General features: G+C 40.9%; 1 protein-coding gene across 9 annotated transcripts in view; it reads left to right on the top strand.

Annotated features, from left to right (window-relative positions):
• sox6 (SRY-box transcription factor 6) overlaps positions 1–19,765 on the top strand; it is a 128,863-nt gene that overhangs the window by 1,229 nt on the left and 107,869 nt on the right. For 4 of the 9 annotated variants that reach the window (XM_084934836.1, XM_084934828.1, XM_084934819.1 and 1 more), the window contains exon 1: positions 428–811. The exons of 2 other annotated variants lie outside the window; for them this stretch is intronic. The gene's annotated coding sequence lies outside the window, so the exon portion shown is untranslated. Of the gene's footprint in view, positions 1–427; positions 812–2,566; positions 2,679–19,765 lie in introns of those variants that run through there. 3 more of the 9 variants (XM_084934853.1, XM_084934810.1, XM_084934862.1) reach the window with 2 other exon arrangements.

Raw genomic sequence — 19,765 nt, 5'->3', positions numbered from 1 at the left:
ACAAAACTTAAGTAAAAAAAGTAAGTAAAAATAAAACAGCCTATCGCTCACCTGATCTCGTCACCTATACTCACAGATGACCGCATTTTCCTCTTAAGAAACAATAGTAATAATTATAATAAACTTTGACTGAAGTGGGAGGGGTCGCTGAATTACTCGATTCCAAACGAGACAAATGAAAAAAAAGTGTCACTGAAGAAAAACTCTGGGGTGGAAAGGTCGCCCTTAACTTTTCAGTTGTTGTGTAGCTTGTAAGTGGTGTTAATTTAAGTAAGCTTATTAAACTTACTAAAAGCGGGCAGTAGGCTAACAGCCATCCTCCCTGTCTCCACTTTTATTTCGCCACCTCTCTCTCTCTCTCTCTCTCTCTCGCTCTCTCTCTCTCTCTCTCTCCCGTATCTCTTGTCTGGGAGGAGGAGGGGGAGTCCTGCCTCTTTGCCTTCCTCAGATCAATGCCCTGGCCACTCACTTTCTGATGTTGCACGACGGGAAATGCTTTGAATACTTGCGACATGGCTGCGCGCATTGATTGCCAAGATTGACAGCATCGTCTTCTCTTGTCTGAGTGTGTGAGAGAGGGAGATAAAGACCAGATAGTTAACAAAAGGTACTTGTAGTTTTGTACAACTGAACTTCACAGAGAGTGGACGGGATCCCCTCCTATGGCCCCGAGTGAGCAGACTTAAGTTTTCGCTCAACAGATAGCTCGGTGATCATTTTCAGTAAAGTATAGCCGAGACTAGTTGCTGTTCTTTGCGCACGGGGAAGGACGCAAAAGTAGGCAATCATCAGCACGGCTCACACCAACAAGGTAAACAACACGTTTTCTCTACTTTTCCAACATGCCTCCTTCTCCTTATATTTCCACCTTGTGTTTAATTGCTGATTCCTTAAAGGCGAGCGCGCTGTCAGCGCGAGCGATCACACAACCTTGCACGCGTTTTGCTTTAAAACTACTATTATTGTTTTTTATTTTATTTTTTTTACAAAGTAAACTGTGTGCAAAGCTTTCTCGAGTCGGTACATTTTGAGACTCGGAGAATGACTGTCAAACTTTAATCGCTGAGACTGTCTGGTGCGTCGCTTTCACCTCAAACAAGCCAAGTCTACACGCGAGACGAGAGTGACGCGTGAAGCGCTGGTTGGAAGTGGCTCTGGTGACCTCGTAATTCGTAAAAAGCGCGTTTAACTGAACTTTATCACAAGTAAACTCTGCGGCAGCCCGATTCATCGCTCGGAGCTTTAAAATCATCTTCTTTTTCTTCTCCATTTCAGCAGCGGGGAGCGTGCGGGCGGACTCAGGCTGCACGGTGCAATCTGCAGCGCTTAGACCAACCCCGACCGCTGCCACCGATAACGTTTCAACTATCTATCGTTGCCGAGTGTTGATTCTTAATCAGCTATTAAATGTTTGATGGTTGGTTGCGGTGTTCTGTGCGTGTTTACAGCGCCCTGTAACTTTGTTCTGCTGGTGGCAGTTTCCCTTCTGTCCACAGAGCGGTACCGTTCATTGACAGTGACGTGCGCCCCGGTAGGTTCCTGTCCACATGTGAGGTAGACAAGTTTATTTGAACCTTCCGCTTATGTCTCATTATACCCTCGTCCATCCAGAACCTTTGTTGCCTGAAGTTATCAGACCCCCACCAATCTTTTTTTTTTCTTCCTGTCCGAAACCTCGGAGTTTCTCGAAGCCGTGCAGCCTGGGAATTTGCTCTTCCTTAACTTTCTCCGGGGGTCAGGGGAATTGACCCCAAAAGAATGCATAAGCCATAAATTAAATTCAACAATCGCGGGGCTTGTCCATTTAGAGAAGATGTACTCGAACAGACAGTTTTCCATTTAAGCCGAAATATCTGAAGCTCCTCGCTCCCGGGATAAACGGAACAGAAGTTCCATTGTGAGAACTGTACATGTGTCCATTAGGGGTTATTTTCTCACCTTTTATGTGTTTGTTGCCGCAAGACAGTTCCAGCAATTAATAGTAAGGCCTTCCAGTATAAAATGCTTGTTTAGATATTTTTAGACGCCAAATTTTGGTCATATTTTAGGATACTAAAAAGCACTTAAATTTCAGACACACTGCTCATTGAGGAAATATTTATTTTTGCACGCACGTCAATTGATTTTGGAGGTTTATGATAAATTGAAGATTTCCTAAAATATCACGCCAAGATCATTAATTTCGGCAGCAGCGGGTGTAGAGTGCCCCCTCATTTTAAGACGTTTTCCAAAATTAGACACACTCCCTGAGTAAAAAAAACAAACAATAAAAAACAGCACTCTGAGGCTACTGCGGGACTTCTAATAACATTTTAATAAGACGGGAATCCACTATGACAACAGTTTAAACCTGCCCCACCCCCCTCCCCTTCTTCTTCTTCTTCTTCTTCTTCTGTGTTTTCAGCACCGAGCACGTGCATTTTTCGTCCACACAAACGACACACCTGTGGCTAATTAATGAGACTGTAATTAACTCCGGCATCATCCCCCCCCCCCCCCCCCCCCCGTTTTAAGACCTCAAACCCAGATAGCCCGCGCATTACTATTATTATTTTTGCCACAGTGATAAGAACACTCGGTAGTCCGCTCCTCCGCCCAAGTAAAGTTTTTAGTCCGTGTGGCATTTTGTTTTGAACAGTTGCTCTTACTGTGGCTGTTTACGCACGTTTCCTCATAAGGTAAGCCGGTTCTGGAGACCAAATGCAAGTCTAAATGGCACATTTATAATTAGACTGCCCATTCAGCACATTGTCCTGATTGCTATACAGGGACACTCGGCTCTGTCTCTATAAGAGTTTGTCTCTGACGGCTTGTGCAGCTCAGCGTGTCGCTCAGCAAAAGAGCGAGAGAGGGAAGAGTGAAAAGCGGCATTAGAGCTTTTTGATGCCAGCCGCGCTGGCTTTTATTGAACCTTTCTCACTTATTTTTCCACATGAGAACTACCGGCAACTTAATTAATGACCTTTTTACTTTATACTGCACAATTGGTACATGCAGCTCAAATGTGCATTATAGTCGAAGGAATGTGAAGTGTAACTAATTTTGGCAGTGTGAGCTCCTTGAAATATTCACTGTATTTCTTTTTTAATCAATACTGCCACTGACATGTGCGCATTTATTTCACTGAAATTAGAAACAAATCTATTAAAACTCAACTAATCTGTGTATTTGTATATTTCTCTGATACATAATACAGGGCAATAAAATCTTATGTAATGTTGCCTGGCCTGGCACCTTTCCTGTATTTTCAAAGACTAATCTGCGTTTTGATATTGGGGTGAGACTTGAGCTTTTTTGCAAGACTGAGAAATAAGGCAGCATTTCCCACCTGGACTCAGCATAAGATGTAGGGTCGCTAACACTGATCTGCCAGTAAGTTCAAAGTTTTTTAGGACCTACAGTTTGGCATGAAGGGAGGAAGCCTCACTAGCTGCTGCTCTGTCCTTGTCCAGTGTCTCCAGTATTGCATGACATGGTGATTTTATATTTATATAATTTATATTTGTTTTACTGAGTGGAAGAGAAATGATGAGGCCATTTTAAAATGAGTTCAGACAAAAAAACACAAACTGAATAAACCTCAAATCTTGCCTTTAACTGTTCTCATACACAGGTAGGATTTATTATTATTATTATTATTATTATTATAATTTAAAGCTCTTGAGCCAGCAATTCGTGGGATCAAAGAAAAAGATGGGAGCGAGTGAGAGGGAAGGAGGGCGAGAAAAGGGGCGCTGAAAGAAATGTGCTTCATGTGATGCTGTGAATATTAATGTCTTGCTCATATATGTGATTATCTGATTATTAACGGTTGATTCTGTTAACGCAGAGGGTACATTTGGCATAACTGTAAAGGGGGGGGGAGAAAAAGTCCCCGTCTCAGTGATGATATATCTTACCCATGTTATGTTATTTTAATGCTTAAAAACCTGTTATTTAACTCCAAGCCACACACTCATGCAAATGAAGGTGCTGGTGTGTGTAGGTTTCGTTTTACGGCCTTGCTCTTCTGCGAACAGTCTCACTCGGAGTGTGTTCCCTTGCCAAACTGAATTCTTTAATGATATTACAACCAATTCCGCTCACGATAAGCTGATTTGACACGCGCACAAGGAAAATAAAATGCACTCGCAGCGACATATCTCTTTATTCGGGATGCAAATAATATTTTGCCACATGCAAACTGTGCAGTGTCGTGAATGACGATAACAATATGTGTATGAGTGTGTGCAGATTATTTCATGAAAAAGTTGAGTTTGTAATGAGGTGGCTCCGCTCGGCTCGAGTTCTTTAACTTTCCATTTCTTTTCAGTTGTTCTTGTTGTACTGTTATGTTATTTATCCTGTGTGTATGTGTGTGTGTGTGTGTGTGAGAGAGAGAGAGAGAGAGAGAGAGAAGGGCGGGGGGCTTGGCATGCCTGCATACATGTGGACACTCTGCAAGAATGGCTTTACTCTTGCAACAGATAAAACTACTGTTGACTGTGATCTGAAATGTCAAAATCCAAAAAGTCACTACATCTCTCTCAACACACATATCATCACTGGGACTTTGGACACTTGTCTTTCCATTTGTACTGTTTTTTTTTGGGGGGGGGGTTTACAAAAAAACAGCTATTTTATTCCAAGCGACAGGTCAAGAGTAGACTGTGGTCTGGGAGAGGGGAAGCTATAGAGGCAAAAGGTGGTTGAGGGGCGTACAGGTACTAGTCCCCCTGTGTTTGTGGCGGTAGCTAGGACCTAATGATAAACAGGATAAGAGGAGGTAAAGAACAGCAGGCCTGGTAAAGTTTGAGGCGAGGCGGGGGACTGTTGAAGGACCGCAGGAGTTAATGAATGTGGCAGCACGTGTTGTGACATCTGTCTTTCTAAGTGTTATCTAATTTGCTGCACAATCTTCCAACAATGATAAGAAGCGGTGCCATAGCATTTTCTTTTGGCAATTTTACCCTTCAACAACGAGTTCTTGACAACTTAGTAACACGCCACTAATTAATGTCACTAAATTAATTATGGCTCTTCACTGTTTGGAAAATTGTCAGCTCTCACAGGCAAAAATACCGATGCTATCAAGGGTCAGTGGAGCCAGAAAGAGCGGACAGTGGGGCATCACCTCCATCAAGTCAGCCTCTTAAATGAAAAGCTGTGATAATGTGGAGCCAGGCAGACAAATGCGAGCGAGTGTAGTACACCAGCTGTTTCAAAAGGCATCTTAAGGTTCCTCATTTGAAATTTCGCACAGCTTTGGCTGTTACATTGCCTCAATCTGAATGAGAGAGGGTTTATTTTTTATATTTTGCTTTTTTCAAGAACACAGGTTCCTTTAATGTCAAAGATTCAACTTTATTGTGTGCTATTTCTTATTAATTTGTTAATTTTTTTACTACTAACACATATGTGCGCCAACACTTACTGAACCTCAACAAAGGCAGCAGCGGTTTTTCCCTCTGCTCTGTTAGATCTCAGTGTCCCCCTGGCTGCTCTAAGTGAACGGTATTGCTGACATTACAAGATTACAGATTAAAAGAAATAAAAATAAAACCTAAATATGTGTATCATTACAGGAACTGTATAATTGCACAAGTAATGTAAGTGGCCCATTTTGATCTGCATCATTCACTCTCCCACCGAATATGTTTTTCTCAAAATAATTGGACATTTTCTTTCAGTCCATAGCATAGTTGTGCATAATTAAGTTTGACTTCAAAATGCAACAGTCTAGGCTATGGTAAGTAGCCTTTGTTGATTTTTTTTTTTTTTTTTTTTTTTTTTTAAATCAACCATTAATATGTAGAATTAATTGGAAAGGCGTTGGTGGCCGCATTTCTCTGACACAGGTCTGGGACTGTAATCAGGTGGAGGAATTAGCCCGGCTCATTGTTTTTTATGAATCACATGAAGATTTGTACAGTGGCTGTGTGAAGATGGTTGCCTCTATTTCCATATCAAAGAGGAACACAGTGCAGCCGGGCAGTAATTAAAATGTGGTGGATTTTGGAGTCCCTGCGCACACACGCATGGGCACACACACACACACACAGGCACCACGCTCTCTCTCTCACTCTCCCTCCCTCACACACACACACACGCGGGAATAGGGGCACAGGCATTAGTACACTTGCACAAACAGCATACAGACCAAGACTGAGAACTGTCAGGTTGTGCAAAAAGAGTGCAGGTGGTTGAAACTGAATTTTAAACAAACATTTGTGTCGCCCTCATGTCTTTTTTTTTTTTTTTTTTTTTTGGTGCTGCAGTTTGGGTATTTTAAAAAAAAAAGTTTCTTTCTCCCTGTTTTTGTGGCAACCATTTTGTTAGCTACAGTCTGAAAGAGTCGTGCATTAATTATTATTCTGACTCACCAGCAGCTTTCACTGACTGCGGTCGTGCTACACTTTAATTTCAGCTGCAGAGGAAAAAGTGCTTATTTGTCAGCGCATGTGCTTTTAACAGATAGACAGATATATGGTCTGCATACGTGTGTGCGTGTATATTAGTGACCTTGCTCCAGCATACTGGGACTAATGAAAAAAAGAAGAAGAAGCTGTGATCTTTTGCCCCAAGTGATTTCTGCCCTATTAGAATTGTAGAAGCTCTGAAGACCTGAGATTGTGTCTTGTAAGTGAACAAGGGAAAAGAGATTAGTGTAATGTGGGCTTTTGCGCTGCTTACACACAAAAGCATCACAACAAGCCTTTTCCTTGTGATTCCTCCCATTGTGTGCGGATCAGGCCATCCCTTGGGCAAGCTGCTGCCTTGGAGGAAGCATTAAAACACTCCATGAAAATAACTTGAGCCAGCACGGGCAGCTGTGACACCGGGGGTTTTCGTGTAAATATAATGTGAGGGAATGCCATAAAAACCTCGCTATCTAATAAGGGAGAAGCTGTGCAAATATGGCATATTGCACGTATTTGAATTTCTCATTTGTCATGAATACCCACGCTGTAAGAATGCATCAAGCAATTCAGCATTTAGGACTGAAATCATTTATCCAATTTAATCCAGTATTAATGTTTTTTACAATGTTTTATGCACTCTATATTCTCAGAAGGCAGTAGTTATTTTTGTATTCAAGTTAAGCAGGTCTCCACGGTCCTTTAAAGCCAAACAATTAGGCATTATCCAATTGGTGGAGTTTAATAGCTCGGCTTGGCATCTGCCAGCTTGATCTGACATGAGATGTAAAATATGCCTCACAGTTGCATCTAAGCCAGCCAATTTGGCTTCATTATTCTATGGTGGAGCATTAAGGATACCGGGAGCAATTTTTTTTGAGCACACGATTGTTTCTGTGTGCACATTTGCCTGCTCGCTTGTACATAGCATTAATGCATATATGCACATTTATATTGTTTTTTTTTTTTTTTTACTGTGCACTGAAGTCAAGTGAAAATAATGATCACTTTTGTCGTAATCTCCAACTTGGACTCACAAAGCAGAACGCTAGCTGATATGCGCGATTTATAATGGTGTGCGCGCAGTAAATGCTATAACAAAGAGCCTTTAATGTGTTTATAAATGCCACCTGTAGAGTTCATTATTTTTTAAAAGGCAAGCCTTTTATAAAAACTATTTGCTATATAAAAACTCTTTGCTGCTGCTAAATTTTTAAGTTCTCCACATATTGTGTGTTGTCCCTCTTGGGTGGAAACAAACCCTGATCAACCACTTGCATCATGGAGCAGCTACGGTGACATCTATAACAGGCGAGGAAGTTATGGAAAAGAAAAGGATGTACTGGGCCAGAAATCATATTCCCAACAGCTTCTCCCGAGGAAAACACTAATGTACAAAGCCAAAAATAAATCAAAGTGACAAAGAGGGAGGGTGGGGGAATAAATGGAAAGGGTCTTGTGGCTAAAGTTCTGATGAGTTTAACCATAGCATCTCTTCTTGCCCTGGTCTTTTGTTTCCTTTCTGAATAATTTCTTTATACACTTACTTGGATGTGTTACAAATCTGTGCTCTTAATGTGCATTATGAGAAAATGGCTTCAGCAGACTCGACCACAATCTTCTCTTGGTCTCTGTCTTTCTCCCGCTCTGGATGTCTGTCTTTGTTATCCCCTCTCTCCCACTCACTCTGTTAGTGAAGTGGGGCGGGGGGTGTTTAGGCACTGTTGGTAAAAAGATGAGCTAAAAGTAGATTTTCTGAGAATTTCTGAGGCTAAAACTGCACAAATAATGATGTTGGTATTCACGTCGCCCCAGACCCCTCTGACGTTGAGATTAAACTTGGTCTTCTTCAGTCCAAGAAATGGATTTTTGTCCTGACCCACAGTTGGTGAATTTTTCACAGGGGAAATATTACATTTTCGAGGTGATTGATAACATTTAGTGTCCTTAATTTGAGTCTGCGAGTATATGTCTTTGTAGCATCAGAGAAGCAGCTGGAAATATTTTTATCCATCACTCTGACGACTTGTGCTGTTATAGAACCATAACAGAAACACTAATGTTGGAAAATATGAACTTTCAGCTTAAACCAAATTTGAATTAACAACCATCTGCTTGTTCTTTTGAAGATCCATGAGTTAACATTCATAGTTTAGAAACAACTGTTGGAGGCAGTGGAAACATTTTACCCACTCTTAAATTGCACAAGAAACCTCTGATTGGCTCAGCTGTACATTTATAAGCAAAGTGCAGCTCTAGCAATGAAGGCCCAAAAAAAAGGCAACTCTGAGCTTGAAGAATAAAATCAGAGAGAGTACCATCTGTGACAATCTCCTGTTTCATGAATGGTACTAAAAAAAGAGAAATCTGCTGAAATGACAGAGAAAGACTGGGGTTTGGCCCGTGCAGAAAGTTTCCCATGAGCGTCTCTGAAAATCTTATGGGATACCCACTCTGGCACACGTCACCCACCCACATACAATATACGCACACATACAAAACACAGAGTGGTGTTTCTGCCAGGCATACGATTGTAGAAATCTCTGGGAGGAGGCCCGTGTGAAGCAAGATGATTGGCAGGTGGTGGGTAGGGACGTACAGGGATTGGACAGGAAAGAATGTCAACACTTAATCTTTTTTTCCACAAGACAGGATGGTGTGTAAAATATACAACTTAAAAAAAAATTCTGCTTTTTGCTCCATTATTGCACAATATTCAAGTTCACCTTCTACACACCACAATATGTGACTAATTTGCAGCTGCAATTTATGCTCGCTGTCAAATGTTGTTTGGAGGATTATGTTCCTGTACGTCAGCTCATACGGAGGAGGTCAGGGTGGATGGTCAGGCAACTAAAGTCTTCTGTGGTAGCTGGAGTTTGGACCCAGTGATATTCAAGTTGACGTTTCACACTGAGATGGTCGCAGTATTTTTGCAAACCCCTAAAGAGGCTTCAGCTTTCCAAACATAGCCCTAATGCATTTGCAGCAAGCAGCTTTTTGCGTATCTGTAACCAAGTGCTTGTTTGTATTTCCTAAACATTACCGTGAAAATGCAATTATGCTTCAGTTACGAAAAAAGGATATTGCACAAACAAATGACAAACTTTATATTGACCAGGAAAAGAAAACGCTCCTAAAAAGGCGAATTAAGAAGAATATATAAAAATGAAACTTGACAGCCTGTGAAAACACCACCGCTTGACTTAGGTGTATGTGTACACAGACTATTAGACTTCAGAGGTTTCCTTGTTCAGCATAGCTACGGTTTTTTTGTGTTAGTGAGGAGAAAGGCTTTATGTCCTTGGTTAGGGGTGGGGTAGATTAGGGAGGTACAATGTCCCTCCTCATCTTCAGCAAAGCTAAATTTATTGGTTACCATCTGCAGGGTGGAGGAGTTTGGGTTGTGGCCAGGCCAAAGAAAGGCTTCTAATTAAACAGTCATCATTATCAACTTGTGGTCAGTGATCAACATCCCCAACACTGGTTCTCCAAGATGAACATGGAATCATGAGGCTTTCCTTGAAGCCCATTCTGGACTGAGTCAGAATAGAAGAAACAGAGGAGCAAAGTGCTAGTGAGAACATTTTTTGTTTACTCTTTTGGCAGAACATGCAGCATGAGGCCCTGTGCCATGTCCACTCAGGTTTAAACAATTATCCGACATCAGAGAAACCAGTAGAGCCTCAGCGCTGGCACAACCGTCATGCTTTTGCCGGCTGTACTTCAGCCTATGGTTTCAGACATGGCCAAGTGTCACATGTAAGCAGAGCTTTCGATAATTTCAATTAGTGTAAGAGGGTGTGCCTGCAGTATCTGTATCACTGCTGCTGGAGGAGCTTTCCTTTGAGCTTGACAGCCCCTTAATATAGTATTTCATGGTTTGATGTGTGAGTGACACAGAGGCGCTCCAAGAGGATGGCAAAATGGTTTATTAGGACCTAATTGGAGCTCTGTGATTAAAGGGGAAGTGACTGTGATTAGGAGACCTGGAGATGATGTGGAAACATGGATGAATATTCAGAGGAGAAAAAACATAGTATGTATTAGCCTGTGGGTGTTTTTATATGTGTGTGTGTGTGTGTGTCTGTGTGAGAGCCTTTGTAGAATATCTAAGCACGAAAGAGTTCATGGTGCCTCAGAGCAGTCATGTTATGGTATCATCTTTACAACAGATCTCAGCAGAGGAGCTTTACAACTTAAGCTATTAGGTAAAAATGCACCAATGAATACGATACCAAAAACAGCTGATCTTCTCCTTTTTAAAAAAAACAAACCTAAATGTGCACACCGAGTAGCTCTCGTTTCGCAAACATTGTTCAAAACAAAACACGAACAAGGGCTTTTTTTTATGATTTTGGTGCAGCATGTATGAGTGGACGTTCACAGCCAATTGAACGTGAAACCATAAGGAATGTTCTGCAAAGCGGGGTCTACTTTGGGAAGCTTAGAGCGCTTGCAAAGAATCACACATTCTTGCGAGCTTCAGAGTATGCGCTGTTTAATCAAAGAGATAAATGGTCTTATTATTATTAGTCTCCATCAATGGAGAGATTAGCATTGGATTTTCTTTCTTTTCGCCTCACAAACTTCTAACTTTTTCAAATATGTGATAGCCACTGCCATTAGAAATCATTTATGGGAGTGTTCTGAGGGCAGGAGATTGTCAGCAGGGCCTTGCGATTTTACAATTTCACAACTGACTTCCTCCTTAAAATGACACTGGCTTACCTGCCTATTACTCCCTTTGATTTCTACAGTACATGGTTCTGCGCTCCGAGAGGTATTCATAATAAGCTTAAACTCCACTGGCTTCATTGCTAAAGGGTGCTTATCTCTCTACTATTCAAGAGAAAGAAGGCTAATATTTTTTCCAATTTCAACATTTTACCGTTTACTCTGCCCAAAACCACGTTTGCAGGGCTGTTGTGGAGAGCAGGCATGCACACACATGTATATACTGACACGCAGACGAGCACGTGTGCCTTTACACACACTCTTTTTGTGGCTGTTCCTTGGAAATATTATTTTTGCAGTTCGAATATTGAAATTTTAGAGCTGTGGCTCTTTTTTTTTTTTTTTTTTTTTTAAAGATGGATGGAAGTCACGTATTTTAGCACATTTATTTATGTTATTATGTTTTATTCAGTGTACATTTAAAACTCAAATTTCTAAAGGTTTGTGAAAACCAGTCTGCAAGTGTGCTCGGCTCATTCAAGTGAAATCTAGTTGTGTTTAAATGAAAAAGAATCCTGAAAAGTGTTTTTCTTTTATTAAATAGATCATACTTAGCTTGCAGCACATATTCCACGTTTGGACATGCAATTTAATATGTTTACATTCCCCTCCCTCCCCCTTCTCTGGAATGTTTAAAGTGTGCAAGCTTCAAAATGTATACTCATATATAATGTAAGGTACACTTGAAAAGTAGTTTGCGGTGAGCGGTGGCCATGGAGGACCCTCTCTCTTTTGGTTGGAGAAATGTCAGTTTTTCTTGAGAAGCAAAGTAATGAGAAGCATGTGTTAGTAGAAACTTCTTTTTTTATGCGACCCACCTGTCGCGCTTTCAACAATCAGGACTGGGCAAAGTCGAGAGAGATAATTAAAAGAGGCTCTATCTCCTGCTCATTGTTCTTTTTTAGGAGCTTTGCAAAGTGCCTGGCCTGACGTTGAGGGCAGCACACAGAAGCTAACAACTCGAACAGAAAAACTAAGTCCTAATGGCTACCAGAATTTAAACACACATAATCTGCAGGTGCCAAGTGTTTGTTTGAACTACATCTTTCTCCAGCAGTTAACAGTGTGTAGTAGATTTGTACTGTGAGCCTAAGTGCTCCCCAGCCCTCTGCCTGCATGTAGCCTCAGCTTGCTGACTTTCTCAGTTTTACCACTGCTTGTGCCATGCTGTAATGGGCTCCCAGGACATGATGGGAATAACTGCCTGACAATGTTTTTCTTACCCCCCTCATTCTGCAGTAAATGTGAAAAGTGTCCAGAAGCATGGAATATATGGTACAGGTTGTGATGTCAGTTGTTATTGCTGGATATGTAAACCAGTAAATTCTGGATTATTTTCCACAATCTGCTGTGCAGAGGGCATTATGTCACAAAGGCCACATTGTAGCTAGTTGGGTGTAGAGGAGTGGTCTCTCTCTCTCTCTCTCTCTCTCTCTCTCTCTCTCTCTCTCTCTCTCTCGTTCTGTGCCTTGCTTGCTTTTAGTCCAGACTGCAGCCTTACGTTATGCCCGTTTCCTTTCTTTGTGCTGCAATCAATGAACAAAGGACCTATAGGATGTTTTACATAATAGGGAAAAAAAATCATGCAAGTGCGAAGAACAAATCTAACTAAGGATCTTATCCAGACTCAATTATTTTCCACGTGTAATTTGGTTATGCGCATAATCGTGTAATCGTATAATCATAAGGTGTTCGTGTGTTCATGCAATTGCACAGATAGTGTGAACTAAATGGATTTTGCGTGCAATTTTTTTTTTTTTTTTAAAGCGATAAGATTCATTGATCGGCGATAATGTATATTTTTATTTCGCTGCCGCACAACTGGAACTGACACTGCCTTTTTATAATTCAGTGTAGAATGGAAGAGCTTCCTGTTTTTTCACTAATTAAATTTGCCACTGACATATGCTGGCAGGAACCGCTTACCTTGTTTGACTTATTTATTGCCTGACTGTAGAGGTAATTTGACCTTTCATTTCAAAGGCCCTTTTTTAATCCAGAAAAGGAGTGTTAAACTCAATTATACCAGTGATCAGTGGCTCAAACACTACATTTGTTTCCTCTGAGGGGACAAGCCAAGTGGAGCCCTGCTCTCAGTCCCCTGTCACTGACTCCTGGCCCTTCTACCCCTTCATGCCACAAGGGGGGGAGAGGTAAATAAGGAGGAGAAAGAAATGGGGATGGGGGCAAGAGGTAGACATGAGTGAGATGAGAAAGGGAGAATGAAAAAAGGGGTGGTGGTGGGGTGGGTGGTTTCCCTACAGCTCCTGCCATGTCACTGGAGATTTGTGTCCTCCTTTTAAATCATTTCCCTCTTTAGAAGATTAAGAAGGCAGAAATATTCTCAAACTGATCATTTTTCCTCCTCCTAAATGGATTTGCATTTGCATTTGCAAATACTGTTATTAATTGTGGGTTTTAAAAAAAGAAAGGAAAAACAACATGACCTCTGCAACTGTAAATAAAAACAGAGGTTATAATGTTAATTGTTGAAATGACCGTATGGAGGCAATGAAGTCAATGCAAAGCGCGTGCCCTGATCAGATTTACTGCACGGCCGCGTACACTTAAAGGCTTAGTTATTTATTTACATGACCTTTAAATCTTATTCAGGTTTTAGGTATTTTTTTTTACATTAAATTAAGTGCTGTGCATCTCCTTAGCTTTATTTCTATCATTCAGTTGGTTCAGTAACCAAAGTGTAAAGGCTAAATAAGCTTTTGGAAGGTCACTATGATGTAAAATGTTGCTTTGTATTAATAATTAATAAACAGAGTTTATTCCTTCCCAATGTTTCTTTTTTACCTGCATCATGCTGAAAAGGTGTCCCGCATGCCCTTAGTTAAAGTAGTCTATATTGTTCCGGTCTTACTACTAAAGCAGTCATTTGTCAACTTAAGCCTCCTTTTGCCAATCGAAAATGTGCGACAATAACACAAGTCATCAGTGGAAAAAAACCACAATCAAATAGTGCATCCCTGCTTCTCCTCGAACAAGGAGAACACTGAATAATTTGTGGACACCAATGCCTTGTTGTAACCTGATCATTTATGGATCAGTTGTTTCCTTTCTGGTTTAATTCACCATGTGATTGATTTTCAGTGCAGTACTGCTGGAAAATATCCACACTAAACTGTGCCTGAAATAGGGAATCATTTGAATACAGATGCATACGGCTTAGGCCTTGTCACTGGAAACCACTTGGAGCCAGGAGACAATTGCAGGTTGATTATGTTGCTTCTGACAGAAGTTGCAAGTCCTTTGTACAAGGCAGAGATATTTGCATCTAAATGCTTATTGTAGGCATCTAAACAGCATAAAGACTGATTATAAATGCCAGCTGTTTGGCTGTACTCGGGGAATAAAAAAAGAATTTCAATAAGGAAAATTGGGATGGAAATGAGGAAGTTATTTTCAAACAGTGGAGCTGAAATCAATAAGTAGGAAATGGTGTGATGGTTGTATATTTTTATTGTGTCTGTTTGTACAATCATATGAATCTATTTACAGTTAGCACTGTATGCGGATTTTAACTAGTGGAAATACAGTATTTATATTCATAATATTGTTACTGCCAGCGGCTGTTTGCTTTTTTATCTGGAACTAGGTTGTGCTGCAGGTGTGAGAAGAATTTGCTGGTTAATTTCTCAGATTTTAAATATACAGTAATTGTTAAAATATCTATTTTCTTTGAATCGTTTTTATTTTTCTTTACAGGCAGTTCAGATACAAATCATTCCACCCTTTGTTATATTTGTGAGTGGAAGTGTTCACATGTGTGCTATGTACTGTATGTAAGTGCAACCATATATGTGGGTGTACGTGTGTGTGTGTGTGTGTGTGTGTGTGTCTGGTGCCCAAAGCAGAGTGATGCCCCTGCTGATTCTGCTCCTCTAGCTCTTTGTCCTGCAGCACTCAGTGTGTCTGCCTCCTCGGGAGACTGGCAGGCTTCTCTAGTGTGGCTCCACAAAGGCCCAGCCTCCTTTGAGGTGTTAAAAACTTCCATTTATGCATCTCCCTGGACAAAAAAAAAGCACCAAGCCCATTTGAGTCCAGTAGCAACACAGGCAGACATTGTGGCCACGCTTCTCTAGCACTCATTTCACAGATTCTAAAACCAGTATGTGGTGAACAGGATTTGAGGGGCTAAAGTGCCCCGCGAGACCCAGGCGATAAGAGGGGAGAAACACCATCACGCAGTAAACTAGAAGATGGGACCTAGGAAAATAAACACATTACCTGGGAGAGAAAGAGAGAGAGACTTGTTTTCATGCCCCTGCCCCCCAACATACACGAAAACAAAAACTCCACACCGAATACGAAAGACAGAGAACAAAGAGGGGGGAGTGGAAAGGGAAAAAATGGTATTTCAGAAGTTAAGAAAAGAGGCCTAATCAGTGTGCAAAAAGACAAGGCTATTCTGTGTTGTTCTGTCTTTACAGTCTTTGGAGTAAAGAATATGTGAAAGAAAATCAAAGAGAATTGATAGGTTGCACGCCCGCATGTTTGGAGCACTGGGGACTGAATGCCGTCCACCACGGAGGAAAACATTTTACTTGCTGGTCGTTTCTCTCCCTTCACCCTGCCTCAACCCAGTTGCTCAGTAAATAGACTTTTATTCTTGTTATTTGACGCCGAGGAAATGACAGATAATGTATTTGCCAAGCAGCACATGAAAGCCTCGTTCAGCCACAGCACTGTATCTGTATCAGAGCATTACTTTTAACAACCTCTGGGTAGAATAGCTGTTGCTTGAGAGCGATTTTTTTTTTTCTCCCCTAGTTTTATCTGACATTACTGCATTTCAGCTCTGTCAAAATACTGGTCACTGTTTCACACTCGACAAAGATGTTTTAACTGGAGTGACACTCTGGTTGTCATTCTTGACGCGCTGGTGCTAGACATTTTGTGAGTGTCTAGTCTGCTGTAAGTTCAGCATCAGAAACGGCATCGACCCGACGTCGAAAAGGGCAAGTCTGAGAGAGACGGAGGGTAATGATAAAGAGAGAGAAAAGAGAGATTTGTACGGTTGTGACAGTTGTGCGGTGTGCTGGAGCATGAAACGGCTGTTGGCATGTGACTGGCCATGTTTTCAACACCAAATTACTCAATGACATGATAGATCGCTTGCGGAAATACTCTTTGTCTTTCTGACATCACAGCGGCAGGCTTTTATTTTTTCTGTATGAAGCGTATCACAGCTGCAGGAAGTGAATGAACTGTGCTTTAGGTGTTTCCTGACGAGTAATGTCCTCTCGTCTGTGGAGATTACGCACTGCTGTTTCATATTTCGCAGATGCTACAGTACGTACAGAATGGACTTTATGGAAGTGGATGTTTAATAGACAATCGTGCTCAATTGTGTTCAATTACTATTTCAGCCTTTTCTGAGCCATGATGTTCTTCTTTGCTTCACACCTTTGCCTTCAACACTCAACCCTCCCCTTCCTCCCATTTCCCCATTTTCCCTTGGGATAGCTGCTGTTATAGCCTCACCCCAATGCATCCCAAACTCCCCCATGCAGTCCCCAGTCTGACTGACTGTGCGGCTGCTGCATTTGCAGAGATAACCACAGTGCATCCAGGTAGGGAGCAGCCTGCTGATGGCATAGATTACCTCTATTGTCAAAATAACTAACTCTGCAGAATTCCTACTTTAGTGTGTTTGGACGCAGAGGAGAGTAAGGATTTGGAACGGAGGATTGGGAGGATATTTTTTTTTTAACATGTTGTAGATCTGGATGAATTCCAGACAGAAGTTGAAGTAGAAGTTTTGGCTTGCTCATGCATATCCACACACGGCTACAGGAAGGCGAAATGCACATATGTGCACATATAACATGTGCATACATAGCATTACTGCAATATACAGTTAACAGAGGCACATGAAACACAAAACCTCTTTGGTATCCTCAGCTGTATATAGTTGTGGTGGTGTTTTCTATTGGTGCTGAGCCACTGTCACATGACGGTTTAAAAAACACAGCTCTCTGTTATGGATAGGGGAAATTAAATTAAGCTTAACCCTCGCCATAAGTAAACACATGTCTCGAATTTAAAGGTTCAGTTGATTTAAAAGTGAATCTTTCTGACTTGTGGTAGTAAAACTGCATTCCTCCACAGCACATAAGAGGCTTGACCTCAAATCCCAATTTTAGCAGTCGTGCGGTACACGCGATGTGTAACGCAGTACAAAGAGGTAGTTTCTAGTGGCAGGTTTCGGTGTTAATTGGTTAACCTTGGAACTTGAACGCGTTGTGATCAGAGCAAATGCGTACTCCTGACTTACAGAAAGTGTAGGATCAGGTACTGTCCTCGCTTTTGCTTCACATCAGCTGTTTGGACTCTGAAATATGTGTTTGTGTGTTGCTGGCAAAGGTCAGTGCTCGAAAAATATACCATAATTTATGGCTGTTTCTTTTCATATAAAAACTTTTAATGTAACATAAGTGTGTGTGCATATTTTCTTGTGTGTGTGTGTGTGTGTGTGGTAGCTCTGTCAAACCAAACATGGAGAAAAGGCCACTCCTTGAAAAAAGATTTCTCTGTGCTCATGCCTTCTAATGTTAGCTGCATCACTCTGTTTGGATTTTTCTACCTATGAGCGAAACCTCCAGTATTTTCATTACAATGAAACAAAAAAACAGTCGTTGTGCTTTGCTTTGAGCCTTAAATTGTTGTCCAGAAAGGTCTAATTTACTGTGCATTTTTCTTTCAATGTAACTGTTTATTTAAAATAAACAGTTAAATGTATTGAAAGTTCATAAAAACGTGGTGTGACTAAGAAATTTGACTTTGAGTTTGACTAAAATTGTACATAGTAAGTCTGTGATCTTGTAATTAGGAATAGAGGGTGCCCGTTTTATGTTTCCTGCCTGTAGGTGTAATTCACAGCAGGAAAAGAGCTGTTACGTGCCTCTACAATAGGCCAGTTGACACGACTCTTATTACACCACAGGGATTGCTACACTGGCTTCATTATAATATCATTTGGGTTCACTCATTATTTGCAATTATAAATTTTTTCCCCCTCTCACACAAATAATTATCTTAAATAACCAATGAATAAAGAACTCAGCTCCCCATGTATTATTTACCGCATTGTTCTCAATTAACATCAAATTATGAATTCAAAGGTTTGTTAATATCTACTATGTGTAATTAGTAGAGCCCTCTTTTATTTAGAGGCAACAGGAATTCAGCCTGTAGTCAGATGACAAATGGAAAGAAAGACTAACTGTTTATTGAATTACCATCCATGAAATATGTGGTTTATCCAGCAGGCAGGGACGGTACTATACTGAATAGCTTCAAATATAACTTATTCCTGTGTATATGTGGGGACAAGAGTGGGTGTTTGCAGCTGGAGCATAGTTCACAGCAGTGAAATAGTGAAGCAGCATTTAAAAGCCAGGAGTAGGCTTCGAAATCAGAGGTGTAATTCATATAAGGCCATAACAAGAATACCGTTTCTTGAGTTTGTCGTCACTTAACTGAATTCCTCACGGATATTTTTCTGTCACATGAAACCTTACATCATTATTTATATCATAATAATCAAAAACAGGCCTTGTTATAATGTGAAAAGGATTTTTCTCTGAGGGAAATTGATTTTCGTCATGGTGGCAGCAGTACATTGCTGTATGTTACAGCTTTCTATTCAGCTGGGGTCACCTGGGTCCCCTCTCTCCCATTGTCACATCCAGCCTCAAGGCTACCACATTCAGACCTGTCTGTGACTCTTGCCTTTATCTGTCTCATTCTACTAGCCCTCCAGCCTCCCACGCAGCAGACTGTACTGTGCTCTGACAACAATGCAGCAGTAGTCAGTATATTTATCCTGTCTTGTTGATGGTGGCTTATTGGCCCCAGCAATAGAAGACTGAGGTGCTGTAGAGCAAATTAGTGACAGATCAGTTAAGCGTGACCTCAAAAAACCCTTGGCCTTGTTTAATTGGCGGTGTTGAGGCAGACTAATTGTATAAATAAGCTGGTAATGAGATCTTGGCTTATTGTTAAAAACAAGATAATGTGAGAAAATGAGCATGAATGAGCTTGGAGCTTTTTCATCTCCCAAAGTATATGCTCTGATCACTGAATTGTTTTCGCTCTGTAATTATTACTTCTAAACTGTGGGTACATTTAAGTTTGAGTTGGCTCTGACCCCTGAATCTCTGCACTTATTCTACACTAGAGTTTCTAACAGAGCTCTTAAGTTGCAGCACTTCAGCATGATGCTGAAACTAGCTGAGCACGGCCCCTAAATAAATCATTAGCAGCCAATGCTTGATGAAAGAAAGCTACATTAAATAAAACAATTGCTGAACACGAAAACTGTTGATTAGTGGAATCTGCTGACTTGAAGACAGAATAATGAGGTAGCAGAGAAGCAGATTTTAAACATTGTCTAAGACTGATTCCTATTAGTAACAGCTGTCAAGAGTGGAGGTCAGACACTAACAAAGCTGTTTTAACTCAGCTGTGGAAACTCTGACCCTGAGCCAACAGTCAATATGGTCCCAATTTTCTTCTTCTTGTTCGGTCTGTTTGTTCTAATGTAGGTAAATAGAGCCATCTAAGACCCATGCTGATTTTATATTACAAATTGCCTTTAACTTATGCAATATTTT

This window comes from Perissodus microlepis, chromosome 1 (genome assembly GCF_051167445.1).
Source record: "Perissodus microlepis isolate ML-2025 ecotype Zambia chromosome 1, ASM5116744v1, whole genome shotgun sequence".
Lineage (NCBI taxonomy): Eukaryota > Metazoa > Chordata > Actinopteri > Cichliformes > Cichlidae > Perissodus > Perissodus microlepis.
The sequence above is the reverse complement of the archived record's forward strand: the minus strand, read 5'-3'. Positions and strand labels throughout refer to the sequence as shown.